The sequence below is a fragment of the Lissotriton helveticus genome, chromosome 2_2 (assembly GCF_964261635.1).
Source record: "Lissotriton helveticus chromosome 2_2, aLisHel1.1, whole genome shotgun sequence".
NCBI lineage: Eukaryota > Metazoa > Chordata > Amphibia > Caudata > Salamandridae > Lissotriton > Lissotriton helveticus.
The window spans coordinates 407,826,646-407,848,818 of NC_136060.1; positions in this window are offsets into that span (position 1 = coordinate 407,826,646).

A 22,173-nucleotide genomic window follows, 5' to 3' on the forward strand; every position below is an offset into this window, starting at 1 on the left:
TTCTTCAGATGTCAGCAGGACTCAGTTGCACAAGTTGCAGAGATTTCTGGTCAGGTCACACCACACGTCAAATACAACAGAAGGACGCCCGTCTGGCAGTACAACGGGCGATAAATGACGAGAGACACGTCCTCCTCAGTCTTTTGTGCACCTACAAGCAAAGAAGGTAGAAGAACATCAGTCAAATGTGGAATTGGTTGAGATTTCATTTTAATTACTAGTAGTGTTAGTACACTCAGTAAGAGTAAGAATAGCAAAGAACTAAAATACAAATGTAGTGGAAGTGGAACTTGTTTATCCTTAATTTGTGCATCATGTCGGATGGATGCAGCATCAGTGGCCTGCGGCAGATCGCAATGGGGATGGAAACAGTAGGCCAACAGGAACAATGGAAAGACACACAGGCATATGTGGGAAAAACAAAACAGCACTCTACTACTACCACCACCACTGCCCAAGCCACATGGTCACTCATCACAGGCACATGGGTAAAGGCCAGAAAACAATAAACTCAAGCAGGCCTATATCCCTATATGGCCAGACAAAGGAGGATGCCTGTTACATATCACAGCTTAATGCAAAAAAGAAAATCCCCATGGCTAAAAAGGTTGGAAAGTTACACAACACATACAACAAAGACATTTATTAAGACAGCTCCAAAAAGTTAGCTACACCCCAAACACCACATTTGGGAATTCAATCCAATGCCATCCATGCCCTAAATGATGTTAAATTCAACAGTCAACATAGAAACAGCTACATTAAGCACCCCCAATGACTAACTCTGGGACTCTAGGCCTACTGGCAGAATAGGCCACAAGTTTGGAGGCCTATGGCAAAAGCACAGAGGAAGGTCACACAAAATGGCCGCCACCACATGGTCAGCCCACCCTCAAACAATAAAGTACATACAAAGGACAGGAACAGGAAGTTGAGGTCTCTGTGGAACTAAATTCTTTAAAAAAAAAATGAACAGAAAAATGACTCAATGCTCCAAAACCTACAACCAAATGACAACCTAAGGAGTTTTTTTAGCAAAATGAACAAAATCATCATTTTCAAGAAGGTTTTATGCAACTCGAGACATATTGCTCGCGAGATTGCAAATTCGGCGTGTTCGGCAGCGCAAACTCTACAAAAAGTCGTTATCGCGTGTGCAAGCACGCAGATTGAGCGCGCGAAGAAGACAAAAACTGTGAGGTCGCGTTGTCGCACTTTGCAAAGTTAACAAAACTACGCAAGCTGAAGTCCTAGGGTTACCTACTTGCAGAAAAAGCCCTATTATTTAACACACACCCAAAAACTGAAATTGCACCCCAAAAACAACATTTTGCAAATCAATCCAAAGCCATCCATGCCATACATGATGTTACAAATTAAACAAACACCACAAAAACAGTTATTTAACTTTCATGCACCCATGATGACTCGAGTAGTACCTCTGGGCCTACTGGCAGAGAAGGCCACAACCTTGGAGGCCTATGGCAAAAGCACATTGGCTTGTCCCACAAAATGGCCGCCACCACATGGCCAGGCCACCCACAGAAAGTACATACAATGAACTCAAGCAGGCCTACACTAACTATATAAATTCCTAGGGTTTAAAAGCCAATATTTAATTAACACACACACACACACAAAAACTGAAATTACGCTCCAAAAAACACAGTTTGCAATTGAATCCAATGCCATCTATGATGTTTAAAAACTTGAAATTCAACAGACACCACAGAAACATGGTTGGACCCATGGGTACCTCTGGGCCTACTGGATGAAATTTCAAAGAAATACAACTTGACCCCTCATGAAAGTACAGGCCTCCCTCAACAATAATTTTTAACAAGGATTGAACAGCCCAGAAAACTGTAGGTAAAAAAAAAATCCCAAATCAAACAAACATGTACACCAATTCTCCAACTTACTTGCAAAATAAGATTTCAAATCCAAAAGTCCTCAATAAATCCAATCCAATGATGATATGATGCAGCAGACATACACAAAAAGTGATCCTTCCAGCTCCAAAATCCAAATGAAAGTGAACAGCACATGGACAAAGCACTGGGAGGAGCCTGCTGGACAGGAACAGGAAGTTGGAGACTCAGGGGCACTTCCCTACTCTTGAAAAAAAGAGTAGAAAAAAAGAGGACTCCTTGCACAAAAGACTACAGCCAAATCACATATAAAGGTTTTTTCTGAGCAAAATGATAATTTTCGAGAAGGTTTTATCATGCTCGAGAAATATTCTGTGCCAGATTGTAGTTTCTGCGTGTTCCGAAACGCGATCTTACCAACACTGCGCCGGAAGGAAGATAACGCGTCCTAATGATGTGATCGTGCATTCAAATGACGTGATTGCGTTCGCACAGCCTTGCGGGATTGCGCGGCCGGATGCCAAACCCCGTGGCGCACGCGACCGGGAGAGAAAAGCGAGAAGGCGAATGCAGAGCCATGGTAAGTCATTACAGCGCACACGAGAACGCTATTGAGCGAGCGAAGAAGAAAACAACTATGCTACGCTGTAGATTGCGAAGTATTCGACAACTTCGCGTTCATTGCGAAGAGGGAAGTTGCGGAAATTTCGCAAACTCCGCGAGCGGAGCCTTGTTCACTGCCCAGGGTTAATATATAGCATAGCTGTATGGGTAAAGAGCAGTACGTATTCCATTTATGGCATATTACATTTTCGATGTTGGTATAGTCTGCGCTATGGTTGGAGGTCGATAGACTGAAATGGTTGCTGGAGATTATCTTGTAAATATAGTGCCTACTGTACACTAATGGTTCGTAGGTCCGGCTGGTATGCAGGAATTATGTGATTGAAGAATATGCCTGGTTCAAGGTGCTGAATTCGTCTGAAACTGGTTGACTGGCACACTGAGGTTCATGGGAGGCCAAAAACACTTGGTATAGTAGTCATGTAAATGTTTCACCCCATAGCCACATACCCGTCACTGATTAGAAGCGGCCGGTCTTGTATCCCTTTCATGAGTCCAGCTTCTGCACTGTAAGCTGAGCTGCTACCTTTGAAACTTGACAAGTTTGAAATATTTGGTGGATTATTTAAGTTATGTTCTCCCTAAAATTCACCTGGATGCAATATCTTTAAAAAGAAACCTCAGTTGGAAATTCTGGCTTATGCTCAAGATGTAATGGTTGTTGAAAGTATCTGAAGCGCAAGTGAAAAAAACATTTACACTGTCCTCAAACCAGGGACAGGTATCATACAGACTTGTAAAAACCATCTCTAAATAACAGGCCACGGTGCATACTTACTATTATACAAAGCGTCATGTTATTTATTGCAAAATAATTGCTATTAGGGTTCTCAGAGATATTCAAATATTTACTCGGTTAGGAATTCATAAATCTCATGGCACAGGTGTTAGAGCTTTCTGTGACTGTGAACATACAATAAAACTGTAGCAAAGTCATCCTGTGCCCTGAGCACCCCCCAACTTTTTTGCTGGCTGGTACTGGTGGTAACTGACTCTGACTGACCCTGGGCTCTGCCTTACCAGGCCCAGGGCCAGTGCTATGGTGAAAGAGACACCTGGAATATAATGAAAAGAGCTACCTACACTGTGGTACACTATGGGTTAGGGTACCCCTATGATTGGCATGACCTCCTCAATAAGGCCCTAGTACATAATGGGGCAGGTGGCCTGAAACTCGACTTTGGTGTTTGGGGCACTTAAAAATTGATAAACTACAATGTTTAGGCATATTAGGTACCACCATGGTACGCCCTAGGTATCGCTTTGTTCGCCATAAGCTGGCAGGGTATGCCCAGACATGGGTCCCTTGCTCACTTTACAAATGGATTCAAGCTAGCCTGGCTGATGACGGCTGATTAGCCAGAAACTGGTCCCAGGATGCTTGTTTCTGGTCCAGGGAAGACATGGCTTGACAGTTCGGGCTGGATTGTTCCCATGAGGCACAGGGTCAGACTGATTTGCATATATGGCCATGTCTGAACTGGGGTGGTGGAGTGAGCTAAAGAATGATGATGGATTAAACCCAGATCAGTTGACTGGGGGTGAGTGTTTGATTTGCTCAAGCGCTCCGTCCATTATCCCCTTTGGTATCGCTTTGTGCGCCCTAAGTTGACAGGGTATGCCCAGACGTGGGTCCCTTGCTCACTTTACCACTGGATTCAAGCTAGCCTTGCTGATGACGGCTGATTAGCCAGAAACCGGTCCCAGGATGCTTGTTTCCGGTCCAGGGAAGACATGGCTTGACAGTTCGGGCTGGACTGTTCCCATGAGGCACAGGGTCAGACTGATTTGCATATGGCCATGTCTCAACTGGGGTGGTGGAGTGAGCTAAAGAATGATGATGGATTAAACCCAGATCAGTTGACTGGGGGTGAGTGTTTGATTTGCTCATGCGCTCCGTCCATTATCCTCTTTGATATTGGTTTGTTTGACCTAAGTTGGCAGGGTGTCATGATCCTCCCTGATCTATGAACATTTCTTTAAACGTAAAAACATTCTGGTAAAGTGCTCTACGTTTCATTTTTATGCAGTCTAAAAATAAGGAACCTTCTTGTTATGGCCACAGAGACTTGTAATCCTTGCTATGGTACACTGTAGTACATTTTTCATAATGATGCATCAATAATACTCTGTTCTTTATGTCCGTTATGCCTTTGTAACTTTTGTTTGCTTTGTTATTGCCTTAATGAGACTCTAGTTGCAAGCGCGGTAAACACATGTTAGAGTTTTGCACAACCGCGGCATCCGTTCTGGCAGCAGTGCGTCTATTTAAGGAGCCATGCCCTTACGTTAGTTGCAGAATATTCTGAGCCCCCGGACTGGAAAGGAGCTTAGTGAGGCTGTCCCTGAGTTTGTCACAGTATGCGAGCAGTTCGTACCAAAAACTAAAGAGCAGGTAAGACGCTCTTTTTAGGGCGAGCCCTCGTGATGCACTGCGTAGCAGTGCTCGCGTAGGTGAGCCGTTTTGTAGGGGTTTTCAAAATGGACCTTGAAATTCCACACAGCTCGTGCGTGTGCATTTCCAAGGTCCATTTTGTTTAGGATTTGCCTGCGTGCTGTTTTTTAACAGAACACGCAATAGGCCATAGGCGGTCGCGTAGCTCCGCCTATGGCCTATTGGTGTCTGTTACGCGCACCAAAACCCATATGTTTTCAATTATCGCGCCCGTGTGGGCGCTATAATTGAAAACATATGCTTCGCAGTGGCGCGCGCGCACCACTCGCAGGCTTTTTTTTTACAACGTTTTCAGTGCTGCTTGTTTGTATTGCGTTTCTCGTTCTTTGCCTCTGACTCATTGCTAGATCCCTGCATAACTGTAGCTGGATTTATTGTGTCAGGGGCCAAGCGGGCCAAGAGTAAAATGAAGCAGTGAGCTATGCTATCCGACGATCGCCCTCATTTTTAATCAGGGCTCGCAGGAGCGGAGTTCTTGACTCTGCCTGAGTGTGCGTGGTTTATTGCACCCCACAAAGACCACAGAGCCGTAAAGTGTCACGAGGTGAGTGCTTCGGTTGAGTTCGATGGCTGAGACATGTCTTGCATGAAGTAACTAAGCAGCAAAATCGTACTTAAATGACAAAACGCACAGGCTGTGCACCCCAGCTTCCGCTCAGCACATCTCACGCGACGGATTCAAGTGCCACGCGGAACCAGCCAATGTCACATTCCATGCAAGCAAGACAGAGCCACATTATGGAGCAAACTGGCCACCCAAGCCTGCAGCTTATTTTAGACATTATTGTTAGCGGCACATTCAGTTAGTCCACCTGCTGTCGCGCTTGCCCACTCCTCTGGAGTGAACGCGGCCACCCGACACCCCGGGCGGGGCACACAAAACCTGCTGTCCAGGAACAATCGTGCCAGGCGCATTTCTCAAGGGCCGTCAGCTGAGCACTCCACAGCCCCCACTCCCCCACCAGCGCGACATCCAACAGCAGTCCAGTGTTTGCAGGGAGCAATGGGGGCCCGAAATTCCGGCTAATAGCAGTTGTCATGAAACGAGCTATGGGTGCACCAAACCACTGACTTTCACAAGGCATGTGCGGGCAAAGGAGGACGCAGGGATTCCATGCAGGTGAGATCATTTTAAGATGGCCGCGAGGAGGGAGCACTCCATCGGAGCTCCGGACACCGGGATCACCTACACGGTGTAAATCCCAGTTTGACCCCCGCCATCTCCCCCCTAACAAAGAATGAAGACTCACCGGGCTCTAGACCAGAGAGGGACAAGCCGGGTTCTCGCTCCCCCATATCCAAGAGGCTCAGATACTTCACGCTGCTCCCGCCTCCTCCAGAACTGCAACGGGTGCCTCGGAGGGACCGGAGACCAGCGATTCAGGCAGCAACTTCAGGACGTGCTCCATTCGTCCCGCGAGTGCCCCTCCAACATGCGACCCAGGACCGGAGACTGAGTTGGGCACAGATGACTGCAGGGAGCGAGGTGAGAGCCGAAGAAGAGCTCCGTAGTGCCTGTCTTCAAGATGGCCGCTCCCAGCCCCGAATATCTGTGGCGCCCCTTTTGGACATGCAGCCCAGACCTGGGGAGGCCCGACCTCGGATTCCTCAGACCCTAGGTCTTGGCCATTTACCGCTGGCTTTGAGTTGTGCACAGTTTGCATGACTCGCTCGGAATTCCCAGATGCCGGACCTTGTGATGGCCGTCCCCCGGGACTGATCTCGGAAGGATGATCCATGGCGCCTTAGTTCGACACTGTAACCCTGATCGAAGGATGCCTACCCCTGACTCCGAGTACCCCAACGCGCCTAAGAGTCGCTCTCTATCTCCCTGCATCAGAGTCTCATGGCCACATGCTGTTGCGCCGCAAAGTCGCATGGGGGATTCGGGACAGTGGTGAGGTTTCCCGGTTAGGCAGATTTCTTGAGGATTTGAATGAGAAGAGTGTGGGTGAGAGGGAAGGAAGTTTGCAGATATGCCAACTGCCTGAGGATCACAATGAGCAAATAAATACATCTTCTAACCATTTTAGCTTAACAAATATAGGAAGAATCACTCAACCCACATAAGATGGCGCCTCCCAGAGATCGGAACTGAGAAAAACAATACTAGAAACAAAAAGAAGACTGCTCCATATACCAATGCAAAAACACCCTGCAAAACGGGCAGACTTCTTCAAATTGCACATCAATCATTAGCAACCCTTCGAATTCGGAAACAGTCACCTGGAAACTTTGGGAACAAGCTCGTTAACAAGAAAAACTCCATATTCCCCACAACTCTAAATTAGCACTAATCAGAATTTATTAACAACATTTTACTTGTCCCCGGACATTATTTGGATTTTACTTGTCCCCGGACATCGGATGGTCGGGAGCGTCTGACACTGTGGCCGCCGTTCCTACCGGTCATAGCAACACAAGATTTCTGGCGTAATTCTCACCTGCCGTTTTAACCTCAAGATGGCGCCTGAGAAGGAACGGACCTGCTTTTTGAATGCCTCATAGCAGATCCATTAGAACTTTTACCGATCTACCTACCCCCTACCCCTCCCCGCTCTACACCTCTCCTCTTTCCTGCTACTGACATTTGCCCTCACCTGTCCTTGCCCTAGTCCCCACCCTGTCTACCTGTGAATTTCCCGCGTCATTTGAGAGCTAGCTATTTTGTCTGATGCCCGATGGAGCTACCTGGTTTAGCTATAGGGGAGAAAGGTTGGGGATTCCCTCCTTGGACATCACCTACCCAGTCGGTCTTTAGCCAGACTTCCTTGCGTCTCTCCTGTTGTCTCATCCCGCATCCTCCCTCTATTTATGTCTCTCCTTCTCTCCTCTCTCAATGTATTGAGACTGAACTATTTTGTCTGATGCCCGATGGAGCTACCTGGTTTAGCTATAGGGGAGATGGGCAGTGGATTCCCTCCTTGGTCGTCACCTACCCAGTCGGCCTTTAGACAGATTTCATTTCGTCTCTCCTTGTTGTCTCTTCCCCTATCCTCCCTTTCTCAGATTCCCTGTCCCCTCCCCTCTACGCTCCATTCATTTTGCCCTCTTTGTTATTTAAATGTTTCCCATTGAGACCTAGCTATTTGGCCAAAGCCCGGTGGAGCTACCTGATAGCTATAGAGGAGATGGGTTTTGGGACTTCCCTACCCAGCCGGACTTTGGGCAGACATTCCTTCTGCCGTATCTCCCTCCCACCCTGTTTTTCTGTCTACCTCTTCCCTCAACACTTGAGACCAAACTACTTTGTCTGATGCCCGATGGAGCTACCTGGTTTAGCTATAGGGGAAATGGGCCGTGGATTCCCTCCTTGGTCGTCACCTACCCAGTCGGTCTTTAGACAGACTTCCTTTCATCTCTACGGTTGTCTCTTCCCTTATCCTCACTTTCTCACCTCCCCTACTCCCCACTTCTTTTCTCTCTCCTTTCTCTCCTCTCCTAATGTATTGCTGATTGTTTGATGTAATGTGTAATTGTTGATCTTTTTCTGTTACACTGTTGAACCACATTGTTGCATTTCCTTTCGTCCCTCCTGTCATCTCCTCCCGCATCCTCCCTCTATTTATGTCTCTCCTTCTCCCCTCTCTCAATGTATTGAGACTGAACTTTTTTGTCTGATGCCCGATGGAGCTACCTGGTTTAGCGATAGGGGAGATGGGCCGTGGATTCCCTCCTTGGTGATCACCTACCCAGTCCGTCTTTAGACAGACTTCCTTGCGTCTCTCCTGTTGTCTCATCCCGCATCCTCCCTCTATTTATGTCTCTCCTTCTCTCCTCTCTTAATGTATTGAGACTGAACTTTTTTGTCTGATGCCCGATGGAGCTACCTGGTTTAGCGATAGGGGAGATGGGCCGTGGATTCCCTCCTTGGTCATCACCTACCCAGTCCGTCTTTAGACAGACTTCTTTTCGTCTCTCCATATTCTCTTGTCCCTTATCCTCCCTTTCTCACCTCCACTGCCCCCTCCACTACTTTTCTCTCTCCTTTCTCTCCTCTCCTAATTGTATTGCCTATTTTTTTGGATTTATTGTGTAATTGTTGAACTTTTTCTGTTACATGGCTGATTCTCATGTAAAGCGCTCTGATACCTCTGGGTCTAGCCAGCGCTATATAAAACTCTTTAAATAAATAAATAAATAAATAAGCCCGCAACAAGCAGAAAATGGCAATCGATGAACTGTGCACTAATAAGTCAAATTTGTACGTCAAATTCAATTTGTGTCCAATGAGCACTCATCGGGCCATGGTGGGGGCTCGTGGGCCAGAGCCAGCACGAGAGCTGGGGCAGGGACAAGGCAGTGTACAAGGGCATGTAGGTCACTGCAAACAATGTCCGCGGCACCTGCAGCATGGGCTGTGTGGTGGACAAGGCGCATCGAGTATCATTTAGAGGGCTTGGCTAACACGACCTAAAAATATTTTCACTATACAAGTGCCAGAACACCTAGCACTACGATTGGTTGTTTGGTTTGTTCTGTGTTCTCGTGTGTGCTGTCTGGATTTACAAACACCAAGTATGGTATAAAATTAACACATGAATACGCTCTAACCAAATGAACTTGGAGGAGAAGGGTAAAATATTGAATAGATAAATGTGACACTAACTATAATGGTTGGCCAAGGGGCACACAATAATGTTTAAGTTCCGGCTTGATCATTTAATATTATAGCACTGTTTTTGTGAAGGCAGAAGCTTTGTCAGCCTTATTTGCAACTTGAAATATAAGTTCAGTTAAGTACAGCATAATATTTTTTGTAAAAATTTGTAAGTTTCATCTTGCATGGAAGCTTTGCCCAGTCTGTTTTCACCTCCGACATTATCACTTTTCCGCCACTTATACTCCCATCTGTCAACGGGTGCTTGTAATTTTATTACAATGTCCTGTAGTTTATGTAGAGTTGGTATTACCTTACAGAGTCCGTTAATGGACTGGATAAACGCTAATGCTATTTAAACTAGGCTCCCGCTCTCTCAAACACAGCTGTAGCCAGACTACTATTTCTGTGCAGGCAGCTTGACCCAATCCACAGCGCTCACCCAGCCCGTCCAGGGAGAAACCGGAGCAGGCAACAGAGGGGGAAGCCAGGTCGGGCAACTGAACCAGGATTTATACCCAGCTCACCCCTTTTCTTTCATATTGCTATTAGGCTGCACACATAGCCTGCAGGCTTAGTCATCTGGTATCTGATTTACAAGTAGTCACAAGGAGACTGGTGCGCTAGTGGTGGCCTGTGGCGCAGTGCATCTGGATAGGCTAGACAGGGCGATGAAACCAAATTTAAACAAGGTTGGTGGTGGCAGAGAAGGTTGGATCTGCAGCGTGCCATCCACGTCCCCACCGTGCCAGCCTTACTACTGCAGTTGTCATTTGCGATACCAACTGTCGTGCCCACACGATGGCACTAGGACCCTGGGGACTCAGGGTCTGGGGACGAGGACACCGGACACCACATCCGGTCAGGGGAAGGGGAACGAGGGCAGTCGGGACGAGGACCTCGGAGCAAGAGGTCAGGGCGCAGGGCATGCGGTACCACACTGATGCAATACAATAAAGGAATCATCCAAATCACCCTACCGTCTCCTGTCGTGTGTGCCAACACCAGATGCGACAACTGGCAACAGATGGTGGGATAAGGACCGTCCGACGTGAAGAAGATCGCCGATCTCAAACCAGGAGCCCACCCTGGATTGCGTCGTGACCAGAGGACGGAGGACAGGAGCGCAGCGACGTCCATAGAGCAGCAACGACGCGGGAGCCCACCCCGATCAATGCAGGAAGAACAGAACAAGAAAGCGACCGCTCTGGTAAGCGCCCATCTGAAAAAGCGCGAAAGCGGGAACAAAATCGAAAGAGAAGAAGGCAGCGCGAGCTCTCGGCAGAATCTCGGCGGCCATTTTGGGGTCAGGCGCGAGAGCCAATAGGAATCGAAAACGCACGCGGCGGCCATTTTGAAGTCAGGCAGCGCCGTGATTGGACGCGAGCTCTCGCGAGAGTCTCAGCGGCCATTTTGGAGACAGGCAAACCGACCAATAAGAAGCCAGAAAGGCTCGGCGGCCATTTTAAGGCCAGGAAAGGATCGATTTTGAAAATAAATTGTCAGAAAGACACAAAGGAAGCCAACAAAGCACATAATAAAGAAAGAAAAGGCTGAAAGACAGAAAATAGAGTGCAATAAAGAAGAAAAAGCAGAAAAAGAAAAAAAGGCTGAAAGACAGAAAATAGAGTGCAATAAAGAAGAAAAAGCAGAAAAAGAACTAGAAGAAAAAAAAAAAAAAGAGAACAAAATAAAGGAAGCAAAAGGGGCAGACGAGATAATGGCAGACCCAAAACCAAGCGCGCAGTATAGAACACCACTGCCATTCAGCCTGTCGGAACCGCAAACAGGGATAAGATGGGAGAAATGGCTCAGGCGTTTTGAAAATTATACAGAGGCAACAGACGTCACAGCAGCAAAGAAACGGGGACTATTTGTGAATCTGGTGGGTGATGAGGTCGAGGACCTGATGGTGACACTGCCAACAAAAGAGATTGACACCTATGACAAGCTAATAAAGTGCCTGACAGACAAGTTTGATCCGCAAAGAAATGTGGATTTTGAGAGATACAGCTTCACGATTGCCTTCCAACAAGCAGAGGAATCGCTAGACGACTTCGCAACAAGGCTGAGGAAACTAGTGACTCACTGCGAATTTGATAAATTCGACAACGAGCAGGCCATACGGTTACTAATAATAACAGGCTGCCGAGACATAGAATTTCGCACAAGAATACTAAAGGAACCGATCACCCTAGAGAACATCCTCGCACTTGGGAGGGCAGAAGCAAGAGCGACAACACACGCACAAGTGATGGAACGCGGCAAAGGAAGAGGTGGAGAACAAATTCATCGGATGGCGAGCAACAGCAAAACAGGAACCTGGAGACAAGACAGAGGGGACCAGGCAGCAAGGAAGCCGCAAGAAGGAACGTGCTACAGGTGTGGACTAGAGTTCCCACATCGGGGACAATGCCCCGCATTTGGTCAGACGTGCAGAAAATGCAATGGGAGAGATCACTACGCAAGCGTGTGTCGAGGAAAACAGTTTAGGAATGACCGGGGAAGATCAAACAGAGGAAGAACATCGACGAGGAGACACATCAGGCATGTCGAGACGGGAGTGAGAAGCTCATCGGCAGAGTCAGGAGAAGAATACGAAGAAGAGAAAACAGAGCGCCTGTACCTCATGACAGAGGTCAACACAGACTCAGAAGACGATGAGGAAGAGTGCATTGAAACAATATGCCTGGTGGACAAAAAAAAGATAAGGAAGACGGAGTCGGTAACGATAAAAGTGGGGCCACATGATGCCACTTTTGTTCTGGACAGTGGAGCAACGTGCAATATCATGTGCGTCTCGGAGTATGAAAAAATGAAAATAAAACCGACGCTGAAGCCATCACGAGTAAAAGTATTCACATGGGGGGCACGAAGACCAGTGATCAACTTGGGGAAATTCAAAGAGGAACTAAGATACAAGGATCAACGGCTAATGGAACAAATACACGTGCTCAAAGGAGACATCCCCGCGCCATGCTTGTTGAGCAACGTCACAGCACAAGTGATGGGGCTAATGGAAATGACGTATCACATGACAGAAAAGAAGAACATTTTAAAAGAATACCCCAAATTGATAGAAGGTTTGGGAAAACTGAAAGGTCGACAGATAACATTACACATTGATGAAACGGTGAGACCAGTGGCGCAACACCACAGAAGGGTGCCCATACACCTACAACCACAAGTGGAGGAAGAGCTGAAGGCCCTCCTAAACCAGGACATCATAGAACCAGCGGATGGACCGACACCCTGGGTGTCACCGATCGTGGCTGTCCCGAAGAAAGACAAGTCGAAAATAAGAATATGTGTGGACATGAGGATTCCAAACAAGGCAATAGAACGAGAGCGACACCCAGGCCCGCACCTAGATGACATGATCAGCTGTCTCACGGGTACAAGAAGATTTTCGAAGTTGGATCTATGCAAGGGCTACCACCAATTGGAACTAGACCCTCAGTCGCGGTACATTACGACATTCTCCACCCACCTGGGGCTATTCAGATACAAGCGCCTGAGTTTCGGGATCTCGTCTGCCGCGGAAATATTCCAAGAAACAATTCAGCAAGTCATCAGGCCTGTCAAGAACAGTCTGAACTACAGTGATGATATCCTGGTATTTGGCAGATCAGATGAAGAGCACGACACCGCCCTAAGAGAAGTGTGCTCACACCTAGAGGAAGCAGGTTTAACATTGAATGAAGGAAAATGTGAACTGGGTCGAAATGAGCTGGTGTTTTTCGGTCACATCTTTTCCAAAAAAGGAATGCGGCCAGACCACAGCAAAGTGGAAACATTGGAAAAGGCAAAGACACCCACTGACGTGGCAGAAGTGAGATCGTTTCTGGGGCTAGCGAGCTACTGTGCACGCTACATCAAGGATTTTGCAACCGTCAGTGCACCGCTGAGAGAGCTGACGAAACAAGGACAGAATTTTCAATGGACAAGTGAATGTGACAAAGGGTTCGAGGAGATAAGAAAGGCAGTGACAGCAGTAGATCATCTAGCCTACTTCGACCCAAAATTGTGCACAGAGCTAACAGTGGATGCAAGCCCCGTGGGTTTGGGAGCAATTCTAGCACAACATCAGCCTGGGAGAGATTCCCCAAGACACATTGTCGCGTATGGAAGCAAGAGCCTGACAGATGTTGAGAAAGGATACTCACAGCCCGAAAAAGAGAGCCTAGCAGTAGTATGGGCCTGTGAACACTATCACATGTTCGTATATGGAAAACCGTTCACGATCGTAACGGATCATCAGGCCCTGATCACAATATATGGCAATCCGAATGCGAAGATACCTCCAAGAATAGAAAGATGGGGAATAAGGCTCATGGACTACAACTTCAAAATCATCCACAAGCCAGGAAAAGAACAAAATCCAGCAGACTACGTGTCAAGACACCCACTGCCACAAAATTCCCAAGTGACCACGATGGCAGAAGAATACTTGAACTTTGCGCTGAAAATAAGCACACCGGCGACAATAACGGTGAATGAATTGGAACAAGCAACGAGACGGGACGGGACGATGCAAGAGGCAATGAGGATCAACAAAGCTCAACGATGGAGACACGTGAATAGTAACATGCACGTAGACATGGGAATAGACAAAAATGAATTGCTGGCATTTAAAAGAATCAACGAGGAACTATCAGAATGTGAAAATGGAACAGTGATGAGAGGAACGAGAATAGTAATGCCCCAAACGCTACAAAGAAGGACAGTGGATTTGGCGCACGAGTCACACCGGGGCATGGTGGCCACCAAGAAGATGCTGAGGGAAAAGGTGTGGTTCCCGGGAATGGACAGCATGGTGGAGGAAACAGTGACAAAGTGCCATATATGTCAAGTATTGGGGCCACCCTCAAGACCGGAACCACTGAAAATGTCTCCACTACCAAAAGCAGTATGGACGGAACTGGCCGCGGACTTCTATGGGCCTCTGGAAACAGGAAAGTACTTCCTAGTGGTGATCGATGAATACTCAAGGTTCCCCATCGTAAAGCCCGTGTCGTCGACGTCTGCGAATGCAACACTGCCAATACTGGATGACATTTTTGCGGCATGGGGCTCGCCACAAACATTAAAGACAGACAACGGACCACCGTTCTCAGGCGAAGAATTCAAGAGATTCATGGCGTACCTAGGGATACATCACAGACGCATAACACCCCTGTGGCCGCAAGCAAATGGGATGGCGGAGAGGTTCATGGGGACCATCAAAAAGGCGGTACAAAGAGCTAAGCTAACAGAAATATCAATAGGACAAGCCCTCTGCCAGGTACTCAGGGATTATCGGAACACGCCCCACAGTTCCACTGGAAAGTGTCCCGCCGAACTGGTACTAGGGCGAGTGAGCAGAACACGCCTACCACAGATGGAAGCGAAAAAGGAAGTGGACCAGGAAGAGGTCGCCATCAAGGACAAGGGGCAGAAAGCAAAGATGAAAGAATACGCGGACAAAAGAAGAAACGCAACGAACAAGAAGATAGAGGAAGGAGACATGGTGTTCGTGAGGCAGAGGCAGGCAAGAAAGTCGGACAGCGCGTTCGCAAAGGAGCCAGTAACAGTGGTGAAGGTGAATCCGGCCAACGTCAGATCACCAGAAACAGCTCTCATTTCAAAGAAGCGAAAATAGAAGAAGAAATAGAAACGCCAAAGCAAGAACGGACTGGGCATACATCAGAGGAAGCGCCAACAGCAGACATGGGGGGGGAACGGCCAAGGAGAGAATGCAAGAGGACCAAGAGACTGATCGAAGAGATGTGAAAGGGATATTGGTCAACTCTCTCTCTCTCTCTCTCTCTCTCTCTCTCTCTCTCTCTCTATTATCTCTCTCTTCCATTTCCACACTGTCTATATGCTTAGAAGAGCTATGGGACAATTGGCAAAGAACATTTGTTCGCAACAAGGGGGGAGATGTCGTGCCCACACGATGGCACTAGGACCCTGGGGACTCAGGGTCTGGGGACGAGGACACCGGACACCACATCCGGTCAGGGGAAGGGGAACGAGGGCAGTCAGGACGAGGACCTCGGAGCAAGAGGTCAGGGCGCAGGGCATGCGGTACCACACTGATGCAATACAATAAAGGAATCATCCAAATCACCCTACCGTCTCCTGTCGTGTGTGCCAACACCAGATGCGACACCAACCTTGCCAGTTACCAACCAGCCTGCACATCGCACTGTGCACGCCTAGTACAACCTCCCCATGCCTCACGTCCGCAGCGATCGAAGCCAGAATTAGCATTCTCTTAATACCCAATTTAATGGTGCTCAATTTATCGACCTCGGAAGACTGAAAGACTGGCCCGACTTCTTACGGGACCCAACTAGAAACCTGTTGACAATTTATCACGGATGGAGTGTAACTCACCGAGCAGCATACCATAACAGCACGTGGGGTGGACTAAAAGGGATGTGAGGAACAAACGATGACAATTCCGTGTGAAATAAATTCACCATAGTTTCCACCTTCATAGCACACATGACTTTGTTCTTCAGATCGCCCCATAAGAAAAGGTTGTAGCAAGTGTGCACAGCCCTCCTTTCTTTTAAAGGGAGTTTGAAAACGTGTGCTGATGTTTTCCATGCTTTTATTTTTATAATGTTCCTGTTGAAAACATTATTCTTCAATACCAAATGAAACCTCACATTAATACATTTAAAAATTGCCATTTCACCTAGTTGATGCCCAGCTGACACATGTAGGCATGTAATCTGTTTGGAGGCAATGCCTTTTTAGTGTTCGCAAAGCAATGCAAGCCTTCTCCACCCTGGCACCTAAATTATGGAACTCGCTCCCCCCTGAACTTTCCAGCCAACCATCTCTTGCGATCTTCCGTAAACTTCTGAAGACCTGGCTCTTCTCCCAGGTTTACTAAATTCTGTGGTTTAAGCTGCCTGTTAATATATGTCTGAATGTTGCATGCGCCCTGATGCCCCTTGGGTTAAGTCTGCGCAATACAAGTCACCCTCATTCATTCATTCATTCATCACTCAATCATGGCCTGGTGGATATCTGTAGGAACAGCGCCTTTTTCATTCAGTTGTGTACAGTAGCGGCCACCATGAATGTATCGGCCCGTGCAACCAGAAAGTAGGGAAGTTCATTCATAGAACTGGACCCTCACAACAGAGTGCAGCTGGGTCCGCTCTTTGCAAATCTTTGTGAATACCCTGAGTAGTGTGGTTAACCCCAGAGGACATTCCCCAGCGCCTGGATCAAGCATTAAAGAAGCAGAAATACAGAACACTTGGAGAGCAAATATGCCTCCTCTTCCAACTGGTATCATCTAGAGAACAAGCATTGGCATAGCCAATGGGTCTCGTTGTAACATGGATTAAGGCCCAGAGTGGCTTCTGGAGGGCGCATCATGTGCATATTCCTTATCAAGTTTGAGTGCTATCGGCTCACTGGAACGCAGAGGACTGACAGTGGTAAACCTTTTAGACTGGCAAATCAGGCTTTAATACAGTGCTTAATTTGTAAAAAAAAAGAAGTGCCGGTGCTCAAATGTTTTCATAGGAGGCCACCATCCCCTTTCCGGGCTCCACCCACATCCTCCATTGGCTCGACCCACTTTTACCTTTGGCTCCAGTGATATGTACCTCGAAATGTGACCTAGATAAGGACTGATGAGCTAAATAAGCTAATAATGCTAATAAATCAAAAACAAGAGAGGCGTTGTGCAGCACACATCCTCAAATCAAATATTTCCCTATTATCACAACATTTGGTCAAGCATGAAAGCCAGGATTGACCCCAGATTCTCCACTTTCACACTCAGCAATTCACCAATTATTATTAGATGTGCATTTATTTCTGTCATCAAAGGTTAACTCTTTATCCTTAATCAAAGGGGGCATACAATTAGTACAGGGGTGACAAGAGGAATCCACATTTTCTTTATTTTTTGTAGTTTTTTATGGTGTGAACCCTATCGTGGATAGACAGAGGAGCACTTCACAACAGTAGACACGGACTACATTACACTTTTATCCAGGCACATCCAGATATGCTAGAATTCAATGGGTGCTGCTAAATCCAGGTATTTGAACCTGCTTCCTTATGTCTATCCCTGGCCATTGCCTCCAGTGCAAGCTCCTCTAGCTTGTTCATCAGACTTTGTCCCTGAACATACATGACTGAGAAAGGCAGAAATTGGAACGAAAGAGAAAGCTAGTAAAGCAGAGGCCAAGGGAGGAAGTAGAGATGAAAAAGAACCTTCAAGAGCGAGGGGATTAATAGACAGGGGCAGAAACAGGCATTTTGTGGAATTAAAACAAGGCTGCCTTGGTATTTGTCGAACCCCAACATTTGCAACTGGCTCTTAAGAAAAACGTTACGCCCTACAAATTCAGCGTTATACTGGTGTTATTTGGAGCAGCCAAGTCACCTCCTACATTACTGCAGTGAAGTCAGGCTCTTACGAGCAAACCTTTTGGAAAGGTTTTAAAATAGCACAAACCACACGCCTCACAATCCCAGCCTGGGCATTGCAACTTTTAAAACTGTCCAGTGATGCACATATTTGCATATAATCTTTCGAAATGGGACTCATTTACATAATGAATGGCTGTCCTCTATGCCTGGCAGCAGGCACGCTCTGGAATGCTTAGTGACATGTGCACCTGACCCTGTGCCTTAACCTTGTGCACGGACAGGGCAGGAGCAGAGCCCCACAGTGGTCGAGTAGGGAATATGTTCCTGCACACGGGTTGGAGGCTAGGCTGTGCACGAGGTGTTGTCTCAGTGACAGTCACTCTGTGCACAGTGCTCTCTCTCCGAAGCTCTGACCCCTCCCTGTGCCCCGGACGGTGCACACCATCCCTGAACAGCTGGAGAGGAGGGATAGAACAAAGCAGACCCTAGAGGAAGTTCCACACGGGCATACTAAACGAGGGAGACCCTTAAGGGGCATCGATTATGAGGTCAACAAGGAATACAAAATGAGCAAGAGGAAAACCTCCCAAGAGGGGCCAAGTGGAGAGTATGTGAGTGAGGACTCAGAGGAAAGGCCCAGATGAATAATGAAGGGCTCTGGTGGTGGACAGAGGGTGTGATAAAAGGGGCACTGCAGAGGAAAGGAAAGTCCCGAGGAAGACTCAAATAGAGGTACAGTAAGAGAGAGAGAGCGCCCTCGGAGTAAAGAAACCATTACTTTCACTGACGCCCTGCAATTGCTCTGCCCCTCCCCGCCCCTGCACTCGCGCCCACAATATATCCCTCATCGTCATGGACAGAGTGAGCCACTGGGGGCCCTAATCTCCCCATCAAAAGCCTGTGACTGTGCCACATGGTGTGTAGCCAGGGACCCTGTACTGGGGTCTGTGGTACCTTACAGCTTCTGACTCAGTTCAGGTGACCTGGCATCACCATGAGCAAACAAAAAGAAGCATTGGGTTCTTTATTACTTACTGCGATCGGGTACTGCTGGTGGCACTGCCAGCCTTAATTAAGAGGCCTGCTGCGCAGCTGCTTTTAATCACCCGCCTCGACGTTCTGCTAACGTGCTACTCTTCCATTACAGTGTGTGTGTGTGTGTGTGTGCGGGGGCGTGGTCCACCGTACGTCAAAGGAAAAAACGTACGTACGGCACACGCTGCCTGCCTAAGCCCTCTAATTAGTGGCCCCCCCATCGGCAGACACTGAAACGGAAGGCAAGTTTATTTTCATAATTGATACAGATTTAATATAGGTTTCGCTGCACTCTCAGCAGCATTGCACTATCAGCAACACTCTTCTTCGTCACGGAAGGACAATGAGACTGTAACAACGTGTGAACAACAATGCAATAAGCCGGCAATCATATTTAATTTACTTTTACAGATGGCGTGCAGACACTGCAGTGATGTAAGTTGGCAGTGTAGACCCGGCCCTGCTTAAAAGGTGCCGGAGCTAAGCACCGGAAAGCTCCAGCACCAATTAAGCCTACCCTATCTGCTGAGCTTCTTCGGGACACTGGCGAAACGAAAAGTGAGTGGGCCTCCCTGTACGGTACTTAGAGGGGCCCCCTCTGGGCTCGATCAGGAGCTCAACGGCCACAGTGCAGTGCCGAGGGGGCCCCTTGGAGCTAGAGGCCCCCCGCACCGCGGGGGCTGCGCGGGCCTGTTTTACGCCCCTGCTTCGGGACAGTCCAGGGATCTTTTGTAATGAATAAGACGTTTGGTTGTAGAGAAGAAAGAGGGGTCCCTTTGAAAATTAGGGAGTTTTCCATATCCTTTTCTGGCCCGTTATCCCTCCCCCCAAACACAGTAGCAGGATTTTGCTTGAGCCCCAAGCAGGACGCGGCCTCAATATTTGGAACTCTGTACTTTGCATTTTATTCTCTTTCTTCCACAACCCCAGAAGGTTCTCCTCTTGCTGTAAAGGGAAAAAATCATTTAAATAACTTTGACCTTGTTTTAACTGCTTCTGTTAACTTGTCTTAGAACTCTACCCATGAAATACCATTGTCTGTATTTCTTTAAAATCTCTATCAATACTATGCCGGCTGTATTATTTCTAGTTTTATTTTATGCGTAATTACAATGTGTAATTCTAGACATGTAATGATTTTAATTTTTCGAACATGAATTACTTACAACAGGTTAGCAGGAGGTTTAGGAGGCCAGTTTCTCTTTCTTTCATACCCTTTTTGGGATTCTACTGACAAAAGAGCCGTGCTTAAAATTGACTGTTGCAATACACAACTACTCTCTGCAGTTTTAGTACAAGGATGGGGAAGAAACTTGTTAAAATTGAGTGTGCTTTATTGCCTTGTAAACTCAAGCGGAGTACTTTTTAATGATTTATGGGTTCGTAGCCTTTGTGATTTTTTTATGATTACACATTCCTGAGCAACAAATACAACAGTGTGTGATGGATCATTCTTGGCCCAGCCTACAAAGGGATGAAGTGTGGTTAGGAGATAGCTCGCGGCATCACACACAATACACACATACTCACGCACAGACACACACATACAAATGCACACATGCGCACACACCCACACACACACCCGAGCATGAACACACACACACTCACGCACACACATGTGCGTACACGTGCATGCACATACTCATACACACACCTACATAGACATACTCGCACGCACACATGCACACACACTCATGCACACACACACACAAATGCACAGACACACAAATGCACAGACACGTGCAAGTGCATGCACATGCATGCACACACACAAATGCGGACTGCAGAGGAGTCTCGTTTATGTGGCGTGAAATCTCTCCTCATGGAGCGACTCTTGGGACCCCAGAGCAGGAGACCTGCTGTTAGGGGCCACTGAGCTCAGACGTGAGTCCCAGGCACTCCACACCACTGGAATCAAGCTAGCCGGGCTGAAGAGAGGTGTTACCTCGAAACCGGGCCGGTCCTCGGATGCTTGTTTCCGTTCTGGGAAGGACATGGCTTTTGTAGTTCGGACTGGACTGTTCCCATGGGGCACAGGATCAGCGCTGATTTGCATATCGCCATTGTCTAACCCAGGGTGGTGTGGAGTGGAAAAACGATGGATTTGGGCCCAGATCTTTGGACTGGGGTGAATGTGTGACATTGATCCACATTCTGTCCATCATTGTTGTGTTTGCAGTTACTGAGCGCTGGGAGGCACAGACAGTCGCGTTCGGTGTTCCTGAATTACATTTCCCAGAGGCACAGAGTATCACGTAACGTGCCCTTGGCGTTTGACGTCACGGGCGCGGAACTGCACAAAGGCGGTGAGTGTCGACTGGACGCTGCCGATAATTCCGGATTTTGGAGGTATGAAGCTTTTGACTAGATATTTGCAGAGCACTGGTAAGAGTGTCATAAGACACGTTCAGTTATTTTCGGAACAGAGAGATCTGTAAACTGGGAGGTTCCAACGTTGAATTTCTACGCGACGAGTATTGTGGCCAGTGTCGGGTGTTCGGCAGGATTGCCGTCAACGTTCTGGTGTTTGTTCACAAAGCCAATTAAGAGTTCAGCGGCAATACAGACTCTCCATAAAACCGTAGTTTGGAAATACGTATTTACAGAAGACATTTCCTGTGGGTTGTTTCTCATTTGATTACAGGACGTTAACCTGTTGTTTGTTCTTTTCCCTACGTTGGCGAGCTTCCAAGGAGAGGCATCATTTGGAGCTCATGCGAGGGAGAAAGTGGTTCCCTGTTGTAAAGATATAAGCGCTGTGTAATGTATGGAGCTGTGTTCTCAAAACTGCAGTAGCGCGTTATACAAAAGTGGTATTTGGTTATCCAAGAGTGGTAACTTATCTATTCAGAACTGAACCGAAGTGATATGAACATTAATACTCCTTTTGGTTACTGAGTGAGTAAACTCAGGGCGATGATTACCCAGTGATATGACAAACTGCAAATAGGATCTTGTCTAAAAATACTTATGCTTCATAGTATTTAACGCCATATATGTTTTATGCTTTATTTCAGGTGTAGTGTATGGATAAGGAGATGCTACTCGTTTAGTCAGGTACAGGAAGGTTCTATTTCAGTGTTACTTGAGGTGTGTTCTAGAGTGAGACAGAGACTGATAACGTTCTCATATGTTTCAGATGTTCTGACGGTTGAGAAGCATTATATACACTGCTCCTGAATTGGTCTATGTTATTT